This window comes from Pseudophryne corroboree, unplaced genomic scaffold (genome assembly GCF_028390025.1).
Source record: "Pseudophryne corroboree isolate aPseCor3 unplaced genomic scaffold, aPseCor3.hap2 scaffold_394, whole genome shotgun sequence".
In the NCBI taxonomy this organism is placed as follows: Eukaryota; Metazoa; Chordata; class Amphibia; order Anura; family Myobatrachidae; genus Pseudophryne; species Pseudophryne corroboree.
Genome location: NW_026970036.1, coordinates 411,077 through 424,001, shown reverse-complemented (window position 1 = coordinate 424,001; position 12,925 = coordinate 411,077).

Below are 12,925 nucleotides of genomic sequence, written 5' to 3'. Positions count from 1 at the left end.
TGTGGGGCTCATGTTGACAATGCCCCAGCCTCTGAAGCATTCAAGCTTATTTCTTACAGCAGCTTGGCACTGAAACAGCTCCAGAGCTGCTCCGTAAGGCAAGTAAAAGGGTGTGGGCCCTGCAGCACTACCTGTAGTTTGCATTGTGCATTGGAAGGCACAAAGTAAGCAGACAGGAGGAGAAGTCAGGATAGTGCACAAGGGTTAGCTGAACACACTAACCGATTGCGCCACAGAGACACTTTGCAAAAAGTATATACTGACAAAGACTAATAAGCATTCATCTAGAACGTTTCCTAGAAAAACTTTAAAAAGTCAATAATCTGGAGAGTGTTTGTAAGATGTTTCTTCCAGCAACCAATGAAGAAACACATTGGTACTTTCGCATGATGAGTGAGTGCTTCAGGATCTCTTGCACTTACATGTGCAGCAGAGTACTGCAATGGAAGCATGCTGGGTCCATAACCCAGAGGTAGGCAGATTGAAACTATCCTTTGCTATATGCATTTTTTTGTTGTTCATTAAAGTAATCCAAAACTGGGATTGATATTTTAGCTTTTATTTTTACTTAAAGTACAATAACTTTTACCATTTTAATTTGTTTTAATAGTATATTGACAGTATTGTTTTCTTTCAAAAATCCACTTAATTTTCTTTACCCTATTATTAAAATGGTAATTGACAAAAACAAACTACATTGTCACCAGAAGGGCAATACAAAATGTACAAGTGATATATTAAAATCATCTTTCCAGCTTGAATTTCAATGATGCATTGGGGCAACGATTTTGTGCGAAACATCTTCACCCTTAAATAAAGATTTTCTTAATTCCTTACCTGTGTGCTAATTAGATATCACCTTGTTTTCACATTAAACAGACTTCCACATGAGAAAGCAGCAAGGATGCAGTGGCGTTAATGTTTCCTGGTGTCAACCTGTATTATTTCAGTAGATATTGAAATGAGGATGCATCTTGCTGCCTTTCCAATGAAGCAAGTTTAATTTAGTAATAGGTGAAAAACCATCCCTACAAATATGTTAATCAGATACTTGGCTTTGTGGACACTTTTCAGAGAACAAATTAGTTAGCATAAAAATAAAGCCAGAAAATGAAGAGCTGTTTAATCACTCAATTGGATTTTTCTGCCAGCATTTTTCTTTTTCTCTGCAACCCACTGCTAAATTGTGCTTCCTAGCTGTTTTTATAAAATCACTGAATCAAATCTAACTCTGATTACATCAGAGAAGGCCAGGTACCCTACACCATAACAGGGGGTTTGAAATTTTGACTTGTCTACTTAAAGATCACCAAAATCTGATAACAAGGTCAATTAAGTCCCTGGGTGGGATTGAACCACCAACCTTTTGGTTAATAGCCTTACACACTAACTGATTGCGCCACCGCGACACTTTGCAAAAGGACATACTGACAAAGGCTAATAAGCATTCATCTAGAACGATTCCTAGAAACATTTTAAAAAGTCAATAATGTGGAGAGTTTTTGTATGATGTTTCTTCCATCAACCAATGAAGAAACACATTGGTACTTTCCCATGATGAGTGAGTGCTTCAGGATCTCTTGCACTAACAAGTGCAGCAGAGTACTGTAATGGAAGCATGCTGGGTCCATAACCCAGAGGTAGGCAGATTGAAACTATCCTCTGCTATATGCATTTTTTTTTGTTAATTAAAGTAATCCAAAACTGGGATTGATATTTTTGCTCTTTTATTTTTACTTAAAGTACAATAACTTTTACCATTTTAATTTGTTTTAATAGTATATTGACAGTATTGTTTTCTTTCAAAAATCCAATTAATTTTCTTTACCCGATTATTAAAATGGTAATTGACAAAAGCAAACTACATTGTCACCAGAAGAGCAATACAAAATGTACAAGTGATATATTAAAATCATCTTTCCAGCTTGAATTTCAATGATGCATTGGGGCAACGATTTTGTGAGAAACATCTTCACCCTTAAATAAAGATTTTCTTAATTCCTTACCTGTGTGCTAATTAGATATCACCTTGTTTTCACATTAAACAGACTTCCACATGAGAAAGCAGCAAGGATGCAGTGGCGTTAATGTTTCCTGGTGTCAACCTGTATTATTTCAGTAGATATTGAAATGAGGATGCATCTTGCTGCCTTTCCAATGAAGCAAGTTTAATTTAGTAATAGGTGAAAAACCATCCCTACAACGATGTTAATCAGATACTTGGCTTTGTGGACACTTTTCAGAGAACAAATTTGTTAGCATAAAAATAAAGCCAGAAAATGAAGAGCTGTTTAATCAGTCAATTGGATTTTTTTGCCAGCATATTTCTTTTTCTCTGCAACCCACTGCTAAATTGTGCTTCCTAGCTGTTTTTATAAAATCACTGAATCAAATCTAACTCTGATTACATCAGAGAAGGCCAGGTACCCTACACCATAACAGGGGTTTTCGAAATTTTGACTTGTCTACTTAAAGATCACCAAAATCTGATAACAAGGTCAATTAAGTCCCTGGGTGGGATTGAACCACCAACCTTTTGGTTAATATCCTTACACACTAACTGATTGCGCCACCGCGACACTTTGCAAAAGTACATACTGACAAAGGCTAATAAGCATTCATCTAGAACGATTCCTAGAAACATTTTAAAAAGTCAATAATGTGGAGAGTTTTTGTATGATGTTTCTTCCATCAACCAATGAAGAAACACATTGGTACTTTCCCATGATGAGTGAGTGCTTCAGGATCTCTTGCACTTACATGTGCAGCAGAGTACTGTAATGGAAGCATGCTGGGTCCATAACCCAGAGGTAGGCAGATTGAAACTATCCTCTGCTATATGCATTTTTTTTTTGTTAATTAAAGTAATCCAAAACTGGGATTGATATTTTTGCTCTTTTATTTTTACTTAAAGTACAATAACTTTTACCATTTTAATTTGTTTTAATAGTATATTGACAGTATTGTTTTCTTTCAAAAATCCAATTAATTTTCTTTACCCGATTATTAAAATGGTAATTGACAAAAGCAAACTACATTGTCACCAGAAGAGCAATACAAAATGTACAAGTGATATATTAAAATCATCTTTCCAGCTTGAATTTCAATGATGCATTGGGGCAACGATTTTGTGAGAAACATCTTCAGCCTTAAATAAAGATTTTCTTAATTCCTTACCTGTGTGCTAATTAGATATCACCTTGTTTTCACATTAAACAGACTTCCACATGAGAAAGCAGCAAGGATGCAGTGGCGTTAATGTTTCCTGGTGTCAACCTGTATTATTTCAGTAGATATTGAAATGAGGATGCATCTTGCTGCCTTTCCAATGAAGCAAGTTTAATTTAGTAATAGGTGAAAAACCATCCCTACAAAGATGTTAATCAGATACTTGGCTTTGTGGACACTTTTCAGAGAACAAATTTGTTAGCATAAAAATAAAGCCAGAAAATGAAGAGCTGTTTAATCAGTCAATTGGATTTTTTTGCCAGCATATTTCTTTTTCTCTGCAACCCACTGCTAAATTGTGCTTCCTAGCTGTTTTTATAAAATCACTGAATCAAATCTAACTCTGATTACATCAGAGAAGGCCAGGTACCCTACACCATAACAGGGGTTTTCGAAATTTTGACTTGTCTACTTAAATATCACCAAAATCTGATCACAAGGTCAATTACATCCCTGGGTGGGATTGAACCACCAACCTTTTGATTAATAGCTGAACACACTAACCGATTGCGCCACAGAGACACTTTGCAAAAAGTACATACTGACAAAGACTAATAAGCATTCATCTAGAACGTTTCCTAGAAAAACTTTAAAAAGTCAATAATCTGGAGAGTTTTTGTAAGATGTTTCTTCCAGCAACCAATGAAGAAACACATTGGTACTTTCGCATGATGAGTGAGTGCTTCAGGATCTCTTGCACTTACATGTGCAGCAGAGTACTGCACTGGAAGCATGCTGGGCCCATAACCCAGAGGTAGGCAGATTGAAACTATCCTTTGCTATATGCATTTTTTTTTTGTTCATTAAAGTAATCCAAAACTGGGATTGATATTTTAGCTTTTATTTTTACTTAAAGTACAATAACTTTTACCATTTTAATTTTTTTTTATAGTATATTGACAGTATTGTTTTCTTTCAAAAATCCAATTAATTTTCTTTACCCGATTATTAAAATGGTAATTGACAAAAACAAACTACATTGTCACCAGAAGGGCAATACAAAATGTACAAGTGATATATTAAAATCATCTTTCCAGCTTGAATTTCAATGATGCATTGGGGCAACGATTTTGTGAGAAACATCTTCACCCTTAAATAAAGATTTTCTTAATTCCTTACCTGTGTGCTAATTAGATATCACCTTGTTTTCACATTAAACAGACTTCCACATGAGAAAGCAGCAAGGATGCAGTGGCGTTAATGTTTCCTGGTGTCAACCTGTATTATTTCAGTAGATATTGAAATGAGGATGCATCTTGCTGCCTTTCCAATGAAGCAAGTTTAATTTAGTAATAGGTGAAAAACCATCCCTACAAATATGTTAATCAGATACTTGGCTTTGTGGACACTTTTCAGAGAACAAATTAGTTAGCATAAAAATAAAGCCAGAAAATGAAGAGCTGTTTAATCACTCAATTGGATTTTTCTGCCAGCATTTTTCTTTTTCTCTGCAACCCACTGCTAAATTGTGCTTCCTAGCTGTTTTTATAAAATCACTGAATCAAATCTAACTCTGATTACATCAGAGAAGGCCAGGTACCCTACACCATAACAGGGGGTTTGAAATTTTGACTTGTCTACTTAAAGATCACCAAAATCTGATAACAAGGTCAATTAAGTCCCTGGGTGGGATTGAACCACCAACCTTTTGGTTAAAAGCCTTACACACTAACTGATTGCGCCACCGCGACACTTTGCAAAAGTACATACTGACAAAGGCTAATAAGCATTCATCTAGAACGATTCCTAGAAACATTTTAAAAAGTCAATAATGTGGAGAGTTTTTGTATGATGTTTCTTCCATCAACCAATGAAGAAACACATTGGTACTTTCCCATGATGAGTGAGTGCTTCAGGATCTCTTGCACTTACATGTGCAGCAGAGTACTGTAATGGAAGCATGCTGGGTCCATAACCCAGAGGTAGGCAGATTGAAACTATCCTCTGCTATATGCATTTTTTTTTTGTTAATTAAAGTAATCCAAAACTGGGATTGATATTTTTGCTCTTTTATTTTTACTTAAAGTACAATAACTTTTACCATTTTAATTTGTTTTAATAGTATATTGACAGTATTGTTTTCTTTCAAAAATCCAATTAATTTTCTTTACCCGATTATTAAAATGGTAATTGACAAAAGCAAACTACATTGTCACCAGAAGAGCAATACAAAATGTACAAGTGATATATTAAAATCATCTTTCCAGCTTGAATTTCAATGATGCATTGGGGCAACGATTTTGTGAGAAACATCTTCACCCTTAAATAAAGATTTTCTTAATTCCTTACCTGTGTGCTAATTAGATATCACCTTGTTTTCACATTAAACAGACTTCCACATGAGAAAGCAGCAAGGATGCAGTGGCGTTAATGTTTCCTGGTGTCAACCTGTATTATTTCAGTAGATATTGAAATGAGGATGCATCTTGCTGCCTTTCCAATGAAGCAAGTTTAATTTAGTAATAGGTGAAAAACCATCCCTACAAAGATGTTAATCAGATACTTGGCTTTGTGGACACTTTTCAGAGAACAAATTTGTTAGCATAAAAATAAAGCCAGAAAATGAAGAGCTGTTTAATCAGTCAATTGGATTTTTTTGCCAGCATATTTCTTTTTCTCTGCAACCCACTGCTAAATTGTGCTTCCTAGCTGTTTTTATAAAATCACTGAATCAAATCTAACTCTGATTACATCAGAGAAGGCCAGGTACCCTACACCATAACAGGGGTTTTCGAAATTTTGACTTGTCTACTTAAATATCACCAAAATCTGATCACAAGGTCAATTACGTCCCTGGGTGGGATTGAACCACCAACCTTTTGATTAATAGCTGAACACACTAACCGATTGCGCCACAGAGACACTTTGCAAAAAGTACATACTGACAAAGACTAATAAGCATTCATCTAGAACGTTTCCTAGAAAAACTTTAAAAAGTCAATAATCTGGAGAGTTTTTGTAAGATGTTTCTTCCAGCAACCAATGAAGAAACACATTGGTACTTTCGCATGATGAGTGAGTGCTTCAGGATCTCTTGCACTTACATGTGCAGCAGAGTACTGCACTGGAAGCATGCTGGGCCCATAACCCAGAGGTAGGCAGATTGAAACTATCCTTTGCTATATGCATTTTTTTTTTGTTCATTAAAGTAATCCAAAACTGGGATTGATATTTTAGCTTTTATTTTTACTTAAAGTACAATAACTTTTACCATTTTAATTTTTTTTAATAGTATATTGACAGTATTGTTTTCTTTCAAAAATCCAATTAATTTTCTTTACCCGATTATTAAAATGGTAATTGACAAAAACAAACTACATTGTCACCAGAAGAGCAATACAAAATGTACAAGTGATATATTAAAATCATCTTTTCAGCTTGAATTTCAATGATGCATTGGGGCAACGATTTTGTGAGAAACATCTTCACCCTTAAATAAAGATTTTCTTAATTCCTTACCTGTGTGCTAATTAGATATCACCTTGTTTTCACATTAAACAGACTTCCACATGAGAAAGCAGCAAGGATGCAGTGGCGTTAATGTTTCCTGGTGTCAACCTGTATTATTTCAGTAGATATTGAAATGAGGATGCATCTTGCTGCCTTTCCAATGAAGCAAGTTTAATTTAGTAATAGGTGAAAAACCATCACTACAAATATGTTAATCAGATACTTGGCTTTGTGGACACTTTTCAGAGAACAAATTAGTTAGCATAAAAATAAAGCCAGAAAATGAAGAGCTGTTTAATCATTCAATTGGATTTTTCTGCCAGCATATTTCTTTTTCTCTGCAACCCACTGCTAAATTGTGCTTCCTAGCTGTTTTTATAAAATCACTGAATCAAATCTAACTCTGATTACATCAGAGAAGGCCAGGTACCCTACACCATAAGAGGGGGTTTGCAATTTTGACTTGTCTACTTAAATATCACCAAAATCTGATCACAAGGTCAATTACGTCCCTGGGTGGGATTGAACCACCAACCTTTTGATTAATAGCTGAACACACTAACCGATTGCGCCACAGAGACACTTTGCGAAAAGTATATACTGACAAAGACTAATAAGCATTCATCTAGAACGTTTCCTAGAAAAACTTTAAAAAGTCAATAATCTGGAGAGTGTTTGTAAGATGTTTCTTCCAGCAACCAATGAAGAAACACATTGGTACTTTCGCATGATGAGTGAGTGCTTCAGGATCTCTTGCACTTACATGTGCAGCAGAGTACTGCACTGGAAGCATGCTGGGCCCATAACCCAGAGGTAGGCAGATTGAAACTATCCTTTGCTATATGCATTTTTTTTTTGTTCATTAAAGTAATCCAAAACTGGGATTGATATTTTAGCTTTTATTTTTACTTAAAGTACAATAACTTTTACCATTTTAATTTTTTTTAATAGTATATTGACAATATTGTTTTCTTTCAAAAATCCAATTAATTTTCTTTACCCGATTATTAAAATGGTAATTGACAAAAACAAACTACATTGTCACCAGAAGAGCAATACAAAATGTACAAGTGATATATTAAAATCATCTTTCCAGCTTGAATTTCAATGATGCATTGGGGCAACGATTTTGTGAGAAACATCTTCACCCTTAAATAAAGATTTTCTTAATTCCTTACCTGTGTGCTAATTAGATATCACCTTGTTTTCACATTAAACAGACTTCCACATGAGAAAGCAGCAAGGATGCAGTGGCGTTAATGTTTCCTGGTGTCAACCTGTATTATTTCAGTAGATATTGAAATGAGGATGCATCTTGCTGCCTTTCCAATGAAGCAAGTTTAATTTAGTAATAGGTGAAAAACCATCCCTACAAATATGTTAATCAGATACTTGGCTTTGTGGACACTTTTCAGAGAACAAATTAGTTAGCATAAAAATAAAGCCAGAAAATGAAGAGCTGTTTAATCACTCAATTGGATTTTTCTGCCAGCATTTTTCTTTTTCTCTGCAACCCACTGCTAAATTGTGCTTCCTAGCTGTTTTTATAAAATCACTGAATCAAATCTAACTCTGATTACATCAGAGAAGGCCAGGTACCCTACACCATAACAGGGGGTTTGAAATTTTGACTTGTCTACTTAAAGATCACCAAAATCTGATAACAAGGTCAATTAAGTCCCTGGGTGGGATTGAACCACCAACCTTTTGGTTAAAAGCCTTACACACTAACTGATTGCGCCTCCGCGACACTTTGCAAAAGTACATACTGACAAAGGCTAATAAGCATTCATCTAGAACGATTCCTAGAAACATTTTAAAAAGTCAATAATGTGGAGAGTTTTTGTATGATGTTTCTTCCATCAACCAATGAAGAAACACATTGGTACTTTCCCATGATGAGTGAGTGCTTCAGGATCTCTTGCACTTACATGTGCAGCAGAGTACTGTAATGGAAGCATGCTGGGTCCATAACCCAGAGGTAGGCAGATTGAAACTATCCTCTGCTATATGCATTTTTTTTTTGTTAATTAAAGTAATCCAAAACTGGGATTGATATTTTTGCTCTTTTATTTTTACTTAAAGTACAATAACTTTTACCATTTTAATTTGTTTTAATAGTATATTGACAGTATTGTTTTCTTTCAAAAATCCAATTAATTTTCTTTACCCGATTATTAAAATGGTAATTGACAAAAGCAAACTACATTGTCACCAGAAGAGCAATACAAAATGTACAAGTGATATATTAAAATCATCTTTCCAGCTTGAATTTCAATGATGCATTGGGGCAACGATTTTGTGAGAAACATCTTCACCCTTAAATAAAGATTTTCTTAATTCCTTACCTGTGTGCTAATTAGATATCACCTTGTTTTCACATTAAACAGACTTCCACATGAGAAAGCAGCAAGGATGCAGTGGCGTTAATGTTTCCTGGTGTCAACCTGTATTATTTCAGTAGATATTGAAATGAGGATGCATCTTGCTGCCTTTCCAATGAAGCAAGTTTAATTTAGTAATAGGTGAAAAACCATCCCTACAAAGATGTTAATCAGATACTTGGCTTTGTGGACACTTTTCAGAGAACAAATTTGTTAGCATAAAAATAAAGCCAGAAAATGAAGAGCTGTTTAATCAGTCAATTGGATTTTTTTGCCAGCATATTTCTTTTTCTCTGCAACCCACTGCTAAATTGTGCTTCCTAGCTGTTTTTATAAAATCACTGAATCAAATCTAACTCTGATTACATCAGAGAAGGCCAGGTACCCTACACCATAACAGGGGTTTTCGAAATTTTGACTTGTCTACTTAAATATCACCAAAATCTGATCACAAGGTCAATTACGTCCCTGGGTGGGATTGAACCACCAACCTTTTGATTAATAGCTGAACACACTAACCGATTGCGCCACAGAGACACTTTGCAAAAAGTACATACTGACAAAGACTAATAAGCATTCATCTAGAACGTTTCCTAGAAAAACTTTAAAAAGTCAATAATCTGGAGAGTTTTTGTAAGATGTTTCTTCCAGCAACCAATGAAGAAACACATTGGTACTTTCGCATGATGAGTGAGTGCTTCAGGATCTCTTGCACTTACATGTGCAGCAGAGTACTGCACTGGAAGCATGCTGGGCCCATAACCCAGAGGTAGGCAGATTGAAACTATCCTTTGCTATATGCATTTTTTTTTTGTTCATTAAAGTAATCCAAAACTGGGATTGATATTTTAGCTTTTATTTTTACTTAAAGTACAATAACTTTTACCATTTTAATTTTTTTTAATAGTATATTGACAGTATTGTTTTCTTTCAAAAATCCAATTAATTTTCTTTACCCGATTATTAAAATGGTAATTGACAAAAACAAACTACATTGTCACCAGAAGAGCAATACAAAATGTACAAGTGATATATTAAAATCATCTTTTCAGCTTGAATTTCAATGATGCATTGGGGCAACGATTTTGTGAGAAACATCTTCACCCTTAAATAAAGATTTTCTTAATTCCTTACCTGTGTGCTAATTAGATATCACCTTGTTTTCACATTAAACAGACTTCCACATGAGAAAGCAGCAAGGATGCAGTGGCGTTAATGTTTCCTGGTGTCAACCTGTATTATTTCAGTAGATATTGAAATGAGGATGCATCTTGCTGCCTTTCCAATGAAGCAAGTTTAATTTAGTAATAGGTGAAAAACCATCACTACAAATATGTTAATCAGATACTTGGCTTTGTGGACACTTTTCAGAGAACAAATTAGTTAGCATAAAAATAAAGCCAGAAAATGAAGAGCTGTTTAATCATTCAATTGGATTTTTCTGCCAGCATATTTCTTTTTCTCTGCAACCCACTGCTAAATTGTGCTTCCTAGCTGTTTTTATAAAATCACTGAATCAAATCTAACTCTGATTACATCAGAGAAGGCCAGGTACCCTACACCATAAGAGGGGGTTTGCAATTTTGACTTGTCTACTTAAATATCACCAAAATCTGATCACAAGGTCAATTACGTCCCTGGGTGGGATTGAACCACCAACCTTTTGATTAATAGCTGAACACACTAACCGATTGCGCCACAGAGACACTTTGCGAAAAGTATATACTGACAAAGACTAATAAGCATTCATCTAGAACGTTTCCTAGAAAAACTTTAAAAAGTCAATAATCTGGAGAGTGTTTGTAAGATGTTTCTTCCAGCAACCAATGAAGAAACACATTGGTACTTTCGCATGATGAGTGAGTGCTTCAGGATCTCTTGCACTTACATGTGCAGCAGAGTACTGCACTGGAAGCATGCTGGGCCCATAACCCAGAGGTAGGCAGATTGAAACTATCCTTTGCTATATGCATTTTTTTTTTGTTCATTAAAGTAATCCAAAACTGGGATTGATATTTTAGCTTTTATTTTTACTTAAAGTACAATAACTTTTACCATTTTAATTTGTTTTAATAGTATATTGACAGTATTGTTTTCTTTCAAAAATCCAATTAATTTTCTTTACCCGATTATTAAAATGGTAATTGACAAAAACAAACTACATTGTCACCAGAAGAGCAATACAAAATGTACAAGTGATATATTAAAATCATCTTTCCAGCTTGAATTTCAATGATGCATTGGGGCAACGATTTTGTGAGAAACATCTTCACCCTTAAATAAAGATTTTCTTAATTCCTTACCTGTGTGCTAATTAGATATCACCTTGTTTTCACATTAAACAGACTTCCACATGAGAAAGCAGCAAGGATGCAGTGGCGTTAATGTTTCCTGGTGTCAACCTGTATTATTTCAGTAGATATTGAAATGAGGATGCATCTTGCTGCCTTTCCAATGAAGCAAGTTTAATTTAGTAATAGGTGAAAAACCATCACTACAAATATGTTAATCAGATACTTGGCTTTGTGGACACTTTTCAGAGAACAAATTAGTTAGCATAAAAATAAAGCCAGAAAATGAAGAGCTGTTTAATCACTCAATTGGATTTTTCTGCCAGCATATTTCTTTTTCTCTGCAACCCACTGCTAAATTGTGCTTCCTAGCTGTTTTTATAAAATCACTGAATCAAATCTAACTCTGATTACATCAGAGAAGGCCAGGTACCCTACACCATAACAGGGGGTTTGAAATTTTGACTTGTCTACTTAAAGATCACCAAAATCTGATAACAAGGTCAATTAAGTCCCTGGGTGGGATTGAACCACCAACCTTTTGGTTAATAGCCTTACACACTAACTGATTGCGCCACAGCGACACTTTGCAAAACTATATACTGACAAAGGCTAATAAGCATTCATCTAGAACGATTCCTAGAAACATTTTAAAAAGTCAATAATGTTGAGAGTTTTTGTAAGATGTTTCTTCCATCAACCAATGAAGAAACACATTGGTACTTTCCCATGATGAGTGAGTGCTTCAGGATCTCTTGCACTTACATGTGCAGCAGAGTACTGTAATGGAAGCATGCTGGGTCCATAACCCAGAGGTAGGCAGATTGAAACTATCCTCTGCTATATGCATTTTTTTTGTTAATTAAAGTAATCCAAAACTGGGATTGATATTTTTGCTCTTTTATTTTTACTTAAAGTACAATAACTTTTACCATTTTAATTTGTTTTAATAGTATATTGACAGTATTGTTTTCTTTCAAAAATCCAATTAATTTTCTTTACCCGATTATTAAAATGGTAATTGACAAAAACAAACTACATTGTCACCAGAAGAGCAATACAAAATGTACAAGTGATATATTAAAATCATCTTTCCAGCTTGAATTTCAATGATGCATTGGGGCAACGATTTTGTGAGAAACATCTTCACCCTTAAATAAAGATTTTCTTAATTCCTTACCTGTGTGCTAATTAGATATCACCTTGTTTTCACATTAAACAGACTTCCACATGAGAAAACAGCAAAGATGCAGTGGCGTTAATGTTTCCTGGTGTCAACCTGTATTATTTCCGTAGATATTGAAATGAGGATGCATCTTGCTGCCTTTCCAATGAAGCAAGTTTAATTTAGTAATAGGTGAAAAACCATCCCTACAAAGATGTTAATCAGATACTTGGCTTTGTGGACACTTTTCAGAGAACAAATTTGTTATCATAAAAATAAAGCCAGAAAATGAAGAGCTGTTTAATCACTCAATTGGATTTTTCTGCCAGCATTTTTCTTTTTCTCTGCAACCCACTGCTAAATTGTGCTTCCTAGCTGATTTTTTATAAAATCACTTAATCAAATCT